Source organism: Oncorhynchus masou, chromosome 13 (genome assembly GCF_036934945.1).
Source record: "Oncorhynchus masou masou isolate Uvic2021 chromosome 13, UVic_Omas_1.1, whole genome shotgun sequence".
In the NCBI taxonomy this organism is placed as follows: Eukaryota; Metazoa; Chordata; class Actinopteri; order Salmoniformes; family Salmonidae; genus Oncorhynchus; species Oncorhynchus masou.
In genome coordinates, this window is record NC_088224.1 from 33,854,558 (window position 1) to 33,870,398 (window position 15,841).

General features: G+C 42.1%; 1 long non-coding RNA gene across 1 annotated transcript in view; it reads right to left on the reverse strand.

Moving 5' to 3' along the window:
* Positions 1 to 423: 423 nt before the first annotated feature.
* Positions 424 to 15,841, reverse strand: part of LOC135552125 (uncharacterized) — an 87,512-nt gene continuing 72,094 nt past the window's right edge. Inside the window, exon 3 of the long non-coding RNA XR_010457406.1 lies at positions 424 to 1,615. This is a non-coding gene — a long non-coding RNA (uncharacterized LOC135552125). The remainder of the gene's footprint in view (positions 1,616 to 15,841) is intronic.

Below are 15,841 nucleotides of genomic sequence, written 5' to 3' on the forward strand. Positions count from 1 at the left end.
TATAACACTGTCTACATGAAAAATGTCATGTTATTACATGCTACAGTATATAACAGTATATAAGAGTCTAAATACCAGCTGTTATAACAAGGTGTTATGTCATTTACCAACCTCTGTGTCACATTATTACATTGAATGGAATGATGTGTGTCATTCAAAACCATGCCATATGCCATTATAGATTGTGCACAGACAGACACATTGTTATTAATTTGAGGTGTTATAAAGCAGCTATGAATGTGCTTGTACCACAAGATGAGTTGAGAATCACAAAACATTACCATTTAAAGGATATCAAAGAAACATGGGAAAAGAGGAGCACAGATGTATTTAGAATGTTTTATTTAGACAACGAGACAATGAACTTCTTTGAGTTGCACAAACTGGACCATGTCCAGGTATAAACCCCAAAAGTATCCCGCTTTCAATGACATTCAGCTTATACAGGCTTCATAAAGCCTTCATAATACCCTCATAAGCACTACATAAATGTGTTACAAAACATCTATAATCACATGTCATGCTTTATAAAGGGTTAAATGTGGCATAACTGTGTGACAATCACTCATGTCAAATGTGACATATCCCACTATGTTGAATATGATATAAACATGTGCTTCATAAAGGATGGCATGCGCTCTAAAGTGACATGTTCGTCACATTACACCTAATCTCATTCCCAGACACTTCCGCCCAAATGAACGGAAGGTCTGGTGGACCAACACATCAAACTTGTCCTTCATTAAGAAGATAAATTGTGGAAATGGGCAAGATTTAACAATAATTATGCATTTCTGACTGTGTTAAGTAGTGACAATGTCAAATACTTTACTCGGTAAGGTCACTCCTATAGAATTCTATTGTCAACCCTACAAAGCCCAACTTTGAATGGTTAATATCCCCGGCTTATATGTGCTGTGTGTTTAATAGCCTAGGGACGACGTTTTACCAAGAAACACTTACCTTGATGAAAGCCCCCAAAACTAAAGAAATTGATAGTGTCTTTCCTCTGGAACCAAGATACATGTTCCTCAGTACACAATCACCCACACAACAACATATGTTTTGCAGGTCTATCAACCCATTTAAATAGCCCTCACACCCTACAGTAACCTGTGATCATGAGATAACCTTCATTAATCAGTACAGGGTTAATCACCATTTTATTTACAATTTTGTTCAGTATCCTGTAATACTTAGATTGAAGTGAGACACCTTTGGTCATTCATAAAACATCCATAAAGAGTCTGTATTGCATGACACTGTACTTAAGTCAGACACCTTCGGTCATTTATAACACATACATAAATGCCATATATCATATGGCGCTGTACTTACTATAAAGTCAGACACATTTGGTCATTCATAACACATACATAAAGGCTTAATGATGCAAACACAAATGTATTAACACTTAGGGAATTATCACTAACAGTTAAAACAAATAATCATTAAAGACATTTAAACCATACATTTCCTTTTATTTGCACTTTTTTTAAACAATTCAAATACATTAAGTTTGAAAAAGTCACACAGGGCTCTGAATATTGTCGCTGAGCTGGTGGTGAATGGTTCTTGCCTCTTCCTGCTGGAGGTACTGCATGTTGGTTCCAACCTTAAAAGTAACAACAAAGAAAATTAGCATGTCTGTTCGGAAATGCCTGTCACACCACCTGGATAATGGCATTTCTATGTTGCGCCAGAAACTCTAAATGGGAGGCTTAATTAAATTTGTATTATTATATTCCTCTATCATTTACAAACCTCATGACGTGACTATGAGACATGGCTTTATCTAAGGAGATTCGTATTTAGCTGAGCCTGCTAGGTAGCTACATTTTGGCAGTGGTGGGAAAAGTACTCAATTGTCATACTAAATAGAAAATGATTCAAGTTAAAGTGGAAGACAACCAGTACAATACTACTTGAGTAACAAAAGTAAAAGTATAGAAAGAGGAGTGGGAGGCCACGGTGCACAACTGAGCAAGAGAACAAGTACATTAGAGTGTCTAGTTTGAGAAACAGACGCCTCCCATGTCCTCAACTGGCAGCTTCAATAGTTGTAAATGACTATTGTAGCTGAAAACGGCTCGCAAAACACCAGTCACAACATCAACAGTGAAGATGCGACTCCGGGATGCTGACCTTATAGGCAGTGTGTCCAGTGTCCAGTGTCTGTTCTTTTGCCCATCTTAATCTTTTCTTTTTATTGGCCAGTCTGAAATATGGCTTTTTCTTTGCAATGCTGCCTAGAAGGCCAGCACCCCGGAGTCGCTTCTTCACTGTTGACGTTGAGACTGGTGCTTTGCGAGCCGTTTTCAGCTACAATAGCCATTTACAACATTATCAAAGTCTACACCGTATATCTGATCAATTTGATATTATTTTAAGTGGACAAAAAAAAAGTGCTTTCTTTCAAAAACAAGGACATTTCTAAGTGACACCACACTTTTGAATGGTAGTCTATGTATATGTTCACATTACTTTAAAAAAATTGATTTCCCACCGTTTTATGTCACTGTAAATAAGAATGTGTTCTTAACTGACGTGCCTAGTTTAAATAAAAAATAAATAAAAAGAAGACCGTCATCCATACCTTCCAAGGACCCCGAAAACGTCCTCTTTCAAATAAACATATTTTTGGCTCCCTCTGGAGGTCGGATGCAGCATTACATTGATTTATATCACTTCACTGCAATGTTACCTCAAACAGGTGGTCCTTACAAAAACACTTCCCCAGCTTGACTGCCTTAGGGCACAGACATGGCAAAGCAATAGCTGAATTTGTATAGAGCAGGCATATCTAAATATATAACTGTCATAGCCCTACAATAAAGAATATGACCTGCAGACTTTCTTACACCTAAGTGTAAGTGAAGAAGTCATTTTTAACATCAGACGCAGACATATAGCATATGTTCAGGACGACACAATACAAGTCCTTTACATAGCCCTTCTCCCCTTGTCGATAAGAGGGACACACTGTTTAAATAGTTGATTTAGACGTTCACAAATGTAACAGATTTTGACAATCACTAATGTCATGACATGTCTGGTTAAGTAATAAAGAATGTAAAATATTTTGGGTAGATGTTTCTAAAATGGATTATAACTACATATGGACATATTATAATGTTTGAAAAAGCTTATTCCTTCACATATTTGTATGTGTTATTATATTTTATTGTGTACTAGATCATATGTGTTGACATAAATAAACAATTCCAGGTGAAAGCCAAAGGTCATAGCTTTCAAAAGTCATAGCAAAACAGTGCAACACGTCTATCAGCTCAACTGGTTAACTAGTACAAAGTAATATAATTACAACAAATAAAGGTTAACTTATTTGTTTTCGCTGTCCAGTGGGGCATTTGATTTGCAAACTCATTACATGATCAGTGTCCCGTTAGCAACACTAAAAATGTATTTCCAGATCACGGAACTTCTGAAATGTTCTAAATAAAAGTCCCCCATGTAGTAGCAGAAAAGTGTCAATAATCATATGAAAAATAATTGTTTACACATTAACAATGTTTCATATGTGTTCATTTTTAAGTGACATTTGTTTAAATTTGGGTTTTGTTCCAAAATAAAATAAATGCTCCCAATGTGAATCCCTGTATACGGAATACTGTACATATTGGCTTAGTAATATAATATATCCCATTTAGCAGACGCTTTTGTCCAAAGCGACTTACAAGTCGGCTGGGGCCACTACTTTTACATATGGGTGGCCCCAGCGGGAATCGAACCCACGACGCTTGGCGTTGCAAGCGCCATGCTCTACCGACTGAGCCACACAGGACTTAGAGCAAGAACTATTCTGGGTGCCGCAGTAAAAGTATTGTAGAAAATATTCAGTATGGTCTGTAGAATGTATACAGTATATGGTGTCATTTCATCGGGCTCTGAATAATTCAAATCAAATCAAATTCGGAGTGTTGCTGACCTTATACTCCACCCATTCCATTTGCGACCAATGACATCACGTGTGCTTACTGAAAACCCGCTAACCAAACAACAGTGCAGGACATGCTCACTGAATTAAAGGGCAACTACACTCAAAAATCTAAGTTTCTTAGATTTTTCCCAGACCTCAAAAGTCATACCCTGATGTGGTTTAAGCATTGTTCTGAATGTTGATCTAATTTGTTGTTTTTCTATAATTAAAAAAAGTGTGGAAAAAAAACAGAAACAAATAGGGGAAATCTGAAACCTGGAAAAACAAAAATGGAATTTGGAATTTGGGAAAAAAACAACTATCCCTACAACAACAAAAGCCTAAATAAGTTCAGGAGTAAAAACATCACATAACACATAATCAAATAATAAGTTGCATGGACTCACTCTGTGTGCTATAATAAATCAAATCTAATTTTATTGGTCACATACACATGGTTAGCAGATGTTATTGTGAGTGTTGCGAAATGCTTGTGCTTCTAGTTCGACAGTGCAGCCACATCTAACAAGTAATCAAACAATTCCAAAGCAACTACCTAATACACATAAATCTAAGTAAAGGAATGGAATAAGAATATATAAATGTATGGGTGAGCAATGACTGAGCGGCATAGGCAAGATGCATAAGATGGTATAAAATATAATATATACATACTATGAGATGAGTAATGCAAGATATGTAAACATTATTAAAGTGGCATTATTAAAGTGACTAGTGATCCTTTTATTAGTGGCCAAGGATTTCAAGTCTGTATATAGGCAGCAGCCTCACCGTGTTAGTGATGGCTGTTTATCAATCTGATGGCCTTGAGATAGAAGCTGTTTCTCGGTCCCAGCTTTGATGCACCTGGACTGACCTCGCCTTCTGGATGGTAGTGGGGTGAACAGGCAGTGGCTCGGGTGGTGGTTGTCCTTGCTGATAATTTTGGCCTTCCTGTGACACCGGGTGTTGTAGGTGTCCTGGAGGGTGGGTAGTTTGGAAGACCCATTTGTGACCAAACTTTAAATTCCTGACTGATGTCTTGAGATGTTGCTTCAATATATCCACATAATTTTCCTGCCTCATGACGCCATCTATTTTGTGAAGTGCACCAGTCTCTCCTACAGCAAAGCACCCCCACAACATGATGCTGCCACTCCCGTGCTTCACGGTTGGGATGGTGTTATTCGGCTTGCAAGCCTCCCCCTTCTTGCTCCAAACATAACGATGGTCATTATGGCCAAACAGCTCTATTTTTGTTTCATCAGACCAGAGGACATTTCTCAAAAAAGTACGATCTTTGTCCCCATGTGCAGTTGCAAACCGTAGTCTGGCTTTTTATGGTGGTTTTGGAGTAGTGGCTTCTTCCATGTAAGCGGCCTTTCAGGTTATGTCGATATAGAACTCGTTTTACTGTGGATATAGATACTTTTGTACTTGTTTCCTCCAGCATCTTCACAAGGTCCTTTGCTGCTGTTCTGGGATTGATTTGCACTTTTCGCACAAGTACGTTCATCTCTAGGAGACAGAATGCATCTCCTTCCTGAGCGGGATGAAGGCTGTGCTTATACTTGCGTACTATTGTTTGTACAGATGAACGCGGTACCTTCAAGCGTTTGGAAATTGCTCCCAATGATGAAACAGACTTGTGGGGGGGGGGTCTACAATTATTTTTCTGATGTCTTGGCTGATTTATTTGGATTATCCCATGATGTCAAGCAAGGAGGCACTGAGTTAGAAGGTCGGCCTTGAAATACATCCACAGGTACACCTCCACAGGTACACCGCCAATTGACTCAAATGATGTCAATTAGTCTATCAGAAGCTTCTAAAGCCATGACATCATTTTCTGGAATTTTCCAAGCTGTTTCAAGGCACAGTCACCTTAGTGTATGTAAACTTCTGACCCACTGGAATTGTGATACAGTGAATTATAAGATCTGTCTGTAAATAATTGTTAGAAAAATGAATTGTGTCATGCAGAAAGTAGATGTCCTAAAGGACTTGCCAAAACTATAGTTTGTTAACAAGAAATTTGTGGAGTGGTTGAAAAACGAGTTTTAATGACTCCAACCTAAGTGTATGTAAACTTCCGACTTAAACTGTATGTAAAAGGCATTTGTGACCCATTTTAGGAAACTATGCATATGTAGTGCGTCATTACTTCACAGGAGAGCCGTTTGAACGTAAACTTTAAAAAAAAATCCAAATGCGTATTCTGCAAGAAATGCCTTCTGAAACGTGAACTTTCTTGTGTCTTAATAACAAATTTGTATGCCATCTATAAATATGAATACAATTGTTAAATTACGAGGCTAGTTGGTAAAGCCACAGATTGGCTGAGATAATGAGTGGGCTGGACATGCCGAGAGATGAGTTTGGATTGGTCTGCCATATAGTACGCTTCTGACTATTTGAGCTGGTCAGTATGTCTAGGTAATCCTGTCTAATGCAGCGTTTAAAAAAACATATATTGCGTAGTAAAACTATATTCTGATTTATTTAACACTTTTTTGCTTACTACATGATTCCATATTTGATATTTCATAGTCTTCATTATTGTTCTACATTGTACATGGTAAAAATAAAGAAAAAGCCTTGAATGAGTAGGTGTGTTCAAACTTGTGACTGGTACTATATGTCTTATGAATGACTAAAGGTGTCTGACTTCATAGTAGGTACAGCATCATATGATATAAGGCATTTATGTATGTGTTATGAATGACCAAAGGAGTCTGACTTTAAAGTAAGTACAGCTTCATTACAAAGTCAGACACCTTCAGTCATTCATAACACATTCATAAAGACTATACACATAACGCCATCATGCGATATAGTCTTTAAGAGAATATGTTATGAATGACCAAAGGTGATCACTTCAAATTTTGTAAATGTGATATTTCAGTTTATATATATATTTGTAATACATTTGCAAAAATGTCTAAAAACCAGTTTTTGCATTGTCATTACGGAGTAATGTGTGTAGATTGATGAGGGGTGAAAAAGCAATTTAATCCAGTTTAGAATAAGGATGTAACCTAACAAAATGTGGAAAGAGTCAAGGGGTCTGAAAAATTTCCAAATGCACTGTAGTGGGTTACGTCACATTTGGCATGGGTAATTATGTCACAGAGTTATGCCACATTTATAAAACCTTATAAAGCATGACATACAGTCATAGATGCTTCTTAACGCATTTATGTAGTGCTTTTGAAGTTATTATGAACATTATTTAATGCGGGAATACTTATGACTGATTATGACAAATAACATTAGGTGTTATATAGATGTTATGAAGTATTTCTGAAAGCATACATAACGACACATATAGTAAAGTTTGACCTAATGTACATCAAAATCAATAAGGAGAGTGGCTAAATATAATAATTATTTTGTTTACTCAAATATAAGTGGAATTTATAACATACTGCACGCATCTGATGAAGAGTAAGAGTAGAAAAATCGATACTGTACTCATCAAATATACTAACCATTCATCTCATAAATCAGTGTTCGTATTCTGGAATATCCATGGAGTTTCGACAATAAACACAGCCTCCAGAAGAGCAGCTCCTTCAACAAGAGCTGCTTTAACAACCACAACTGCAGCTTCTAGGACCACATTAGCTCCAACAACAACCAAAAAAGCACCTCCTATGACACCAACGCTAGCTGCTTCCAGAACCAGAAAAGCAGCCCATACCACAACCACAACTGCAGCACCTTGTAAAAAACATGTAGCTCATTTGACCAGCACAACTAAAGCAGCTACTACGACAACAAGATCTGCAGTAACTAAAAGAACTAAAGTTCCAACCACCACTACGACAACCAAAACTGTAGCTTCTACAACAATAAGAGTAGTTCCCAAGACAACCACAACTTCAGCTTCTTCTACAACAACTATAGCACCGAAAACAACCACAAAAATCTCCCCTTCGACAACTGTAGCTCCAACAACGCCAATCACAACTGAAGCTCCTACTACCATTTTAACTCCTAGGACAACCACAACTGTAGCACCTACAGCAACCACAACAACAACTGTAGCACCTACGACAACCACAACAACATTGTTTTTGACAACTAACGCTGCAAAAAATGTAGCTCCCACGATCACTACAACTGCAGCAGCACCAACTGTAGCTGCATCCACAACCACTACAGCAGCCCCTATGGCAACAACTCCAGCTCATACAACAACAACTTTAGCTACAATAGCAAGCACAACAGCAGCTGCTACGACAACCACTGCAGCTTCTATAACATCTACAACAAGCGCAACAATTCCCCCTACGGCAACAACTACAGCTTCTACTACAACAAAAATTGTAGATCCCCCAACCACAACAACATCCCCTACGAGAACTGCAGCTCCTACGGCCACTACAACTGCTCCAATAACAACTGTAGCTGCTTCCTCAACCACTACAGCAGCCCCTACTGCAACTAGAAATGAAGATCCTTCTACAATAACCACAACAACATCCCCTATGACAACTGCAGCTCCTACTAAAACCACTGGAGCTCCTACGGCCACTACAACAGCAGCAGCTCTTACAACAACTGAAGATGCTTCCACAAGCACTACTGCAGCCCCTACTGCAATCACAATTGAAGCTTCTTCTACAACAACTATATCACCTACGACAACATCCCCTTCGACAACTGCAGCTCCTACTACAACAACTGTAGCTGCTTCCACAACCACTACTGCATTACCTACTGCAACCACAACTGAAGCTTCTTCTACAACAACTACTGCAGCCCTTACTGGAACCATAACTGAAGCTTCTTCTACTGCATTACCTACTGCAACCACGACTGCAGCTTCTTCCACAACCACAACTGAAGCTTCTTCTAAAACAACTATAGCACCTACGACAACCACAACAATCTCCCCTTCGAAAACTGTAGCTCCAACAACGCCAATCACAACTGAAGGTCCTACTACCATTTTAACTCCTACGACAACCACAACTGTAGCACCTACAGGAACCACAACAACAACTGTAGCACTTACGACAACCACAACAACATCCGTTTCGACAACTGCAGCTCCAACCACTGGAGCTCCTACAACGTCAATCAAAACTGCAGGACCTACTACAACAAACACAAATGTAGCTCCTACAGCAACCACAACAGCAGCTAGTACAACAACTGGAGCTCCAACGACCACTACAACTGCAGCAGCTCAAACAACACCAACTGTAGCTGCATCCACAACCACTACTGCAGCCCCTATGGCAACAACAACTCTAGCTCATACAACAACTCCAGCTACAATAGCAAGCACAACAGCAGCTGCTACGACAACCACTGCAGCTTCTACTACGACAAAAATTGTAGATCCTGCGACCACCACAAATGATGCAGCTACTACGACAACCACAGCTCCTACAACTCCAACTATAGCTTCTTCCACAAGAACAAGTGCAGCCCCTACTACTGCAACCACAACAGAAGCTTATTCTACAACAACTGTAGAAGCTACGACTACCACAACAACATCCCCTACGAGAACTGCAGCTCCTACTACAACTACCGTAGCTCCTACGGCCACTACAACTGCAGCAGCTCTTACAACAACAACTGAAGCTGCTTCCACGAGCACTACTGCAGCCCCTACAGCAACCACAATTGAAGCTTCTTCTACAACAACTATATCACCTACGACAACATCCCCTTCGACAACTGCAGCTACTACTACAACAGCTGTAGCTGCTTCCACAACCACTACTGCATTACCTACTGCAACCACGACTGCAGCTTCTTCCACAACCACAACTGAAGCTTCTTCTAAAACAACTATAGCACCTACGACAACCACAACAATCTCCCCTTCGACAACTGTAGCTACAACAACGCCAATCACAACCGAAGGTTCTACAACCACTTTTACTCCTGCGAGACCCACAACTGGAACACCTACAGCAACCACAACAACAACTGTAGAACCTACGACAACCACAACAACATCCTTTTCGACAACTGCAGCTCCAACCACTGTAGCTCCTACAACGTCAATCAAAACTGCAGGACCTACTACCATTGTAAGTCATACGACAAACACAAATGTAGCTCCTACAGCAACCACAACAGCAGCTAGTACAACAACTGGAGCTCCAACGACCACTACAACTGCAGCAGCTCAAGCAACACCAACTGTAGCTGCATCCGCAACCACTACTGCAGCCCCTATGGCAACAACAACTCTAGCTCATACAACATCTCCAGCTACAATAGCAAGCACAACAGCAGCTGCTACGACAACCACTGCAGCTTCTGCTACGACAAAAATTGTAGATCTTGCGACCACCACAAATGATGCAGCTACTACGACAACAACAGCTCCTACAACTCCAACTGTAGCTTCTTCCACAAGAACAAGTGCAGCCCCTACTACTGCAACCACAACAGAAGCTTATTCTACAACAACTGTAGAAGCTACGACTACCACAACAACATCCCCTACGAGAACTGCAGCTCCTACAACAACTACCGTAGCTCCTACGGCCACTACAACTGCAGCTGCTCCAACAACAACAGAAGCTGCTTCGTCAACCACTACAGCAGCCCCTACTGCAACTAGAAATGAAGATCATTCTACAACAACTATATCACCTACGACAACATCCCCTTCGACAACTGCAGCTCCTACTACAACTACCGTAGCTCCTACGGCCACTACAACTGCAGCTGCTCCAACAACAACTGAAGCTGCTTCCTCAACCACTACAGCAGCCCCTACTGCAACTAGAAATGAAGATCATTCTACAACAACTGTAGAAGCTACGACTACCACAACAACATCCCCTACGAGAACTGCAGCTCCTACTACAACTACCATAGCTCCTACGGCCACTACAACTGCAGCAGCTCTTACAACAACAACAGAAGCTGCTTCCACAAGCACTACTGCAGCCCCTACAGCAACCACAATTGAAGCTTCTTCTACAACAACAATATCACCTACGACAACATCCCCATCGACAACTGCAGCTCCTACTACAACAACTGTAGCTGCTTCCACAACCACTACTGCATTACCTACTGCAACCACGACTGCAGCTTCTTCCACAACCACAACTGAAGCTTCTTCTAAAACAACTATAGCACCTACGACAACCACAACAATCTCCCCTTCGACAACTGTAGCTACAACAACGCCAATCACAACCGAAGGTTCTACAACCACTTTTACTCCTGCGAGACCCACAACTGGAACACCTACAGCAACCACAACAACAACTGTAGAACCTACGACAACCACAACAACATCCTTTTCGACAACTGCAGCTCCAACCACTGTAGCTCCTACAACGTCAATCAAAACTGCAGGACCTACTACCATTGTAAGTCATATGACAAACACAAATGTAGCTCCTACAGCAACCACAACAGCAGCTAGTACAACAACTGGAGCTCCAACGACCACTACAACTGCAGCAGCTCAAGCAACACCAACTGTAGCTGCATCCGCAACCACTACTGCAGCCCCTATGGCAACAACAACTCTAGCTCATACAACATCTCCAGCTACAATAGCAAGCACAACAGCAGCTGCTACGACAACCACTGCAGCTTCTACTACGACAAAAATTGTAGATCCTGCAACCACCACAAATGATGCAGCTACTACGACAACAACAGCTCCTACAACTCCAACTGTAGCTTCTTCCACAAGAACAAGTGCAGCCCCTATTACTGCAATCACAACAGAAGCTTATTCTACAACAACTGTAGAAGCTACGACTACCACAACAACATCCCCTACGAGAACTGCAGCTCCTACTACAACTACCATAGCTCCTACGGCCACTACAACTGCAGCAGCTCTTACTACAAAAACTGAAGCTGCTTCCACAAGCACTACCGCAGCCCCTACAGCAACCACAATTGAAGCTTCTTCTACAACAACTATATCACCTACGACAACATCCCCTTCGACAACTGCAGCTCCTACTACAACAACTGTAGCTGCTTCCACAACCACTACTGCATTACCTACTGCAACCACGACTGCAGCTTCTTCCACAACCACGACTGCAGCCCTTACTGCAACCACAACTGGAGCTTCTTCTACAACAACTACTGCAGTCCTTACTGGAACCATAACTGAAGCTTCTTCTAAAACAACTATAGCACCTACAACAACCACAACAATCTCCCCTTCGACAACTGTAGCTCCAACAATGCCAATCACAACTGAAGGTCCTACTACCATTTTAACTCCTACGACAACCACAACTGTAGCACCTACAGGAACCACAACAACAACTGTAGCACCTACAGGAACCACAACAACATCCTTTTCGACAACTGCAGCTCCAACCACTGTAGCACCCACAACATCAATCAAAACTGCAGGTCCTACTACCATTGTAAGTCCTACGACAAACACAAATGTAGCTCCTACAGCAACCACAACAGCAGCTAGTACAACAACTGGAGCTCCAACGACCACTACAACTGCAGCAGCTCAAACAACACCAACTGTAGCTGCATCCACAACCACTACAGCCTCCCCTATGGCAACAACAACTCTAGCTCATACAACAACTCCAGCTACAATAGCAAGCACAACAGCAGCTGCTACGACAACCACTGCAGCTTCTACTACGACAAAAATTGTAGATCCTGCGACCACCACAAATGATGCAGCTACTACGACAACCACAGCTCCTACAACTCCAACTGTAGCTTCTTCCACAAGAACAAGTACCTCCCCTACTACTGCAACCACAACAGAAGTTTCTTCTACAACAACTGTAGAAGCTACGACTACCACAACAACATCCCCTATGAGAACTGCAGCTCCTACTACAACTACCGTAGCTCCTACGGCCACTACAACTGCAGCAGCTTGTAAAAAACATGTAGCTCATTTGACCAGCACAACTAAAGCAGCTACTACGACAACAAGATCTGCAGTAACTAAAAGAACTAAAGTTCCAACCACCACTACGACAACCAAAACTGTAGCTTCTACAACAATACGAGTAGTTCCCAAGACAACCACAACTTCAGCTTCTTCTACAACAACTATAGCACCGAAAACAACCACAAAAATCTCCCCTTCGACAACTGTAGCTCCAACAACGCCAATCACAACTGAAGCTCCTACTACCATTTTAACTCCTAGGACAACCACAACTGTAGCACCTACAGCAACCACAACAACAACTGTAGCACCTACGACAACCACAACAACATTGTTTTTGACAACTAACGCTGCAAAAATGTAGCTCCCACGATCACTACAACTGCAGCAGCACCAACTGTAGCTGCATCCACAACCACTACAGCAGCCCCTATGGCAACAACTCCAGCTCATACAACAACAACTTTAGCTACAATAGCAAGCACAACAGCAGCTGCTACGACAACCACTGCAGCTTCTATAACATCTACAACAAGCGCAACAATTCCCCCTACGGCAACAACTACAGCTTCTACTACAACAAAAATTGTAGATCCCCCAACCACAACAACATCCCCTACGAGAACTGCAGCTCCTACGGCCACTACAACTGCTCCAATAACAACTGTAGCTGCTTCCTCAACCACTACAGCAGCCCCTACTGCAACTAGAAATGAAGATCCTTCTACAATAACCACAACAACATCCCCTATGACAACTGCAGCTCCTACTAAAACCACTGGAGCTCCTACGGCCACTACAACAGCAGCAGCTCTTACAACAACTGAAGATGCTTCCACAAGCACTACTGCAGCCCCTACTGCAATCACAATTGAAGCTTCTTCTACAACAACTATATCACCTACGACAACATCCCCTTCGACAACTGCAGCTCCTACTACAACAACTGTAGCTGCTTCCACAACCACTACTGCATTACCTACTGCAACCACAACTGAAGCTTCTTCTACAACAACTACTGCAGCCCTTACTGGAACCATAACTGAAGCTTCTTCTACTGCATTACCTACTGCAACCACGACTGCAGCTTCTTCCACAACCACAACTGAAGCTTCTTCTAAAACAACTATAGCACCTACGACAACCACAACAATCTCCCCTTCGAAAACTGTAGCTCCAACAACGCCAATCACAACTGAAGGTCCTACTACCATTTTAACTCCTACGACAACCACAACTGTAGCACCTACAGGAACCACAACAACAACTGTAGCACTTACGACAACCACAACAACATCCGTTTCGACAACTGCAGCTCCAACCACTGGAGCTCCTACAACGTCAATCAAAACTGCAGGACCTACTACAACAAACACAAATGTAGCTCCTACAGCAACCACAACAGCAGCTAGTACAACAACTGGAGCTCCAACGACCACTACAACTGCAGCAGCTCAAACAACACCAACTGTAGCTGCATCCACAACCACTACTGCAGCCCCTATGGCAACAACAACTCTAGCTCATACAACAACTCCAGCTACAATAGCAAGCACAACAGCAGCTGCTACGACAACCACTGCAGCTTCTACTACGACAAAATTGTAGATCCTGCGACCACCACAAATGATGCAGCTACTACGACAACCACAGCTCCTACAACTCCAACTATAGCTTCTTCCACAAGAACAAGTGCAGCCCCTACTACTGCAACCACAACAGAAGCTTATTCTACAACAACTGTAGAAGCTACGACTACCACAACAACATCCCCTACGAGAACTGCAGCTCCTACTACAACTACCGTAGCTCCTACGGCCACTACAACTGCAGCAGCTCTTACAACAACAACTGAAGCTGCTTCCACGAGCACTACTGCAGCCCCTACAGCAACCACAATTGAAGCTTCTTCTACAACAACTATATCACCTACGACAACATCCCCTTCGACAACTGCAGCTACTACTACAACAACTGTAGCTGCTTCCACAACCACTACTGCATTACCTACTGCAACCACGACTGCAGCTTCTTCCACAACCACAACTGAAGCTTCTTCTAAAACAACTATAGCACCTACGACAACCACAACAATCTCCCCTTCGACAACTGTAGCTACAACAACGCCAATCACAACCGAAGGTTCTACAACCACTTTTACTCCTGCGAGACCCACAACTGGAACACCTACAGCAACCACAACAACAACTGTAGAACCTACGACAACCACAACAACATCCTTTTCGACAACTGCAGCTCCAACCACTGTAGCTCCTACAACGTCAATCAAAACTGCAGGACCTACTACCATTGTAAGTCATACGACAAACACAAATGTAGCTCCTACAGCAACCACAACAGCAGCTAGTACAACAACTGGAGCTCCAACGACCACTACAACTGCAGCAGCTCAAGCAACACCAACTGTAGCTGCATCCGCAACCACTACTGCAGCCCCTATGGCAACAACAACTCTAGCTCATACAACATCTCCAGCTACAATAGCAAGCACAACAGCAGCTGCTACGACAACCACTGCAGCTTCTGCTACGACAAAAATTGTAGATCTTGCGACCACCACAAATGATGCAGCTACTACGACAACAACAGCTCCTACAACTCCAACTGTAGCTTCTTCCACAAGAACAAGTGCAGCCCCTACTACTGCAACCACAACAGAAGCTTATTCTACAACAACTGTAGAAGCTACGACTACCACAACAACATCCCCTACGAGAACTGCAGCTCCTACAACAACTACCGTAGCTCCTACGGCCACTACAACTGCAGCTGCTCCAACAACAACAGAAGCTGCTTCGTCAACCACTACAGCAGCCCCTACTGCAACTAGAAATGAAGATCATTCTACAACAACTATATCACCTACGACAACATCCCCTTCGACAACTGCAGCTCCTACTACAACTACCGTAGCTCCTACGGCCACTACAACTGCAGCTGCTCCAACAACAACTGAAGCTGCTTCCTCAACCACTACAGCAGCCCCTACTGCA